Raw genomic sequence first — 2,662 nt, 5'->3', positions numbered from 1 at the left:
GGGATAAGAGGAATTTACTTGGCATAAGATTAACCGTTCTTCATATACACTCTTTTACATTTGGGAAAATCATAAAGAGAAATAGCCCATAATTATTGGAAAATATTAGGGATTCAATAAGAGGTTAAGTGCATTCATACAACGATCCATTAGAAGTATATCAAGATCAATCTCTATAGTATACACTTTATCTAAAGGGGGAAACAACCTTGGTTTCTTTAATCATATTCATTACAATCAAAAGCAATTAGTTAATAAAAAACCAACTTTCTACAAACTCAACAGAATATGAAACTAGACCGCAAGAAAGTACTATACGACTTTAGTAACCTTTTCACACCATATTCCCTATGGGATTTGACCCCTACCTAGTTAAGTTACTATATTTGATATCGTCCGCTTTACATCATTTAATAGGTGTAATTTGCGGGTATCAAATTTTGGCGCCGTTGCCGGGGAGTATGATTTTGAAATTACTAAAGAGTTTATGTGTTACTTAAAGTCTTTTTCTATTACATCACACCTTGTTTGCTATTTTCTGTGAACCAGGTGATCATGGCTGGACGAGGAGGACGTGGAGCTGCTGATGGTAGTGGTGTACAAGTGCATGACCCACCAGTGGAAGTGGAAGTTGAGAATGTTTTTACGGATATGTTAGACGAGGTCGAATATGCATATGCTATTGTTCAACCGAGGATAAATGTTGCAAACTGCAAGATTGACTCCGCTATCTACCAACTACTCAAACTTGAGGGATATTTTGGAACTCTACCAATAATGATCCTCACAACACTTAAAGAATTTTGTGGGTGTGTGTGCCCAACATATGCAGAATGCTATTCCAGATGATGCTATTAGACTAAGAGTTTTCAAATACTCTTTAGCCGGTGAAGCAAGATTTTGGTTTGAGAAGCTGCCGCACAACACTATTCATACGTGGGGAGAGCTTGTTGCTGTTTTTCTCAAGAAGTGGTTTCTGCCAAGCAAGAAAGCTGAAATTCGTGACAAGATATATGATTTCAAACAACTTCCAAGGGAACAACTATTTGAAGCTTGGAAGAGATTCAAGGAATATTTGCAGAAGTCTCCAAATCACGGATTTCCTGAGAATATATTGATGGAGAAGTTCCATAGAGGGTTAGATCTATTGACACAGGCAGTGGCGAACAATGCAGATGGTAGGTGTTTTATGGACAAGACTTATGCCCGAATCACTCAGTTGCTTGATAAGTTTACTACTCACAATCAAGCATGGAATTCGGGTGGTACTAATAGTGTGGCCTATGGAGATGCAATGATCTATAACATTGTGAAGGAGAATCAAGAGACTCAGTAGACTCTAGCTCAGATAGAAACTAAAATTTATTTGCTGACAAAGAGGCTTGATCAAAGGGAAGCGAAGAAAGTTAATCTTGTAGAAGAAGTTCCGGGAATGGCCAAGGGAATGTACCAAGTCCTAGAGGGTTCATATCAAGAGGGATCTCCTATACAGTTTGAAGATACTAACTATGTGAATAAATCTCAAGGGGGTTACTAAAGGCAGAACTACCAAGGAGGCTATTAGAATCAGACTCGGAACCAATGGAGATCTCAACAGGGACTAGGTAATTACAACAACAGCTATGGTGGCTTGAACCAAGGGAACAACAACAACAAACAATAATTTGAAAAATAGGAGTTACAATCCTTATATTCTACCAAAGAGGCAATCGAATGAGTAAAGGAGTTCGAAGTTGGAAGGCATGCTTGAAAGGGTGCTAGCCAACCAAGCCAAAGTAGATAAAACTTTGTCTGGGCTGACTGAAACAATAGGATCTCACACAGCTTCCATTCAGAAGCTTGAGTCTCAAATGAGGGATATTTCCAGAGAGCAACACCCTTCACAGAAGGGAGGACTACTGAGTGATACTATTCCAAATTCGAAGAATGGTGGAGGTGGTGTAGATCATGTATATGCTATTAGTACTCGGAGTGGTAAAACACTCCAAAGTGCTGAAAAAAAGGTGATTGATCTCGAACCAGTTGTTGAAAGAGGAAGAGGCACAATTTGATGTGCCAACTATTGTTGAAGAAAGTCCGACAGAGATTTCTATTGTCGAGAAGGTTGCTGATATTCCAGAAAGTTTGAAGAAGACTGAGACCAGTGACATGAGCAAGCAAACTGTTAAAGGGGCTCTTCACCATTTGACCTAGATTTTTAAATCTAACCCTCCCTTTCCTCAAAGGTTGGTGAAGAAAATGGAAGATGCTAAGTGTCAGAGATTCTATGATCAGCTGAAGCAGTTGTCAATAAACATTCCATTTCTAGATGCTGTCAAGGAGATGCCCGAATTTTCAAAGTATTTGAAAGATTTGTTGAAAAATAAAAGGTCTGTGGATCACGACACTGTAAGTGTAGCTCATCGTATTCATTCGATGTTATCTACAACAACGGTTTAGAAAAAGAAAGATCCAGGGCCTTTACTATTCCATGTTTTGTCGGCCACCGTGACTTTGCTCGTGCTCTTTGTGATAACGGAGCTAGCATCAATCTAATACCGCTTGATATATATAAGCAGTCGGGGTTGGGGATGCCCAGACCTACTACTATGCGACTACAAATGGCTGATAGATATATTAAAAGGCCGGTTGGAGTTGTAAATGATGTACTAGTTCGGGTTGG

General features: G+C 39.3%; 1 non-coding gene across 1 annotated transcript; it reads right to left on the bottom strand.

Moving 5' to 3' along the window:
- Positions 1-995: 995 nt before the first annotated feature.
- LOC132612438 (small nucleolar RNA R71) lies at positions 996-1,101 on the bottom strand. The gene has a single exon (XR_009571798.1). It is a non-coding gene; the product is annotated as a small nucleolar RNA R71 (small nucleolar RNA).
- Positions 1,102-2,662: the final 1,561 nt, after the last annotated feature.

Source organism: Lycium barbarum, chromosome 9 (assembly GCF_019175385.1).
Source record: "Lycium barbarum isolate Lr01 chromosome 9, ASM1917538v2, whole genome shotgun sequence".
Classification (NCBI taxonomy): Eukaryota; Viridiplantae; Streptophyta; class Magnoliopsida; order Solanales; family Solanaceae; genus Lycium; species Lycium barbarum.
The sequence above is the reverse complement of the archived record's forward strand: the minus strand, read 5'-3'. Positions and strand labels throughout refer to the sequence as shown.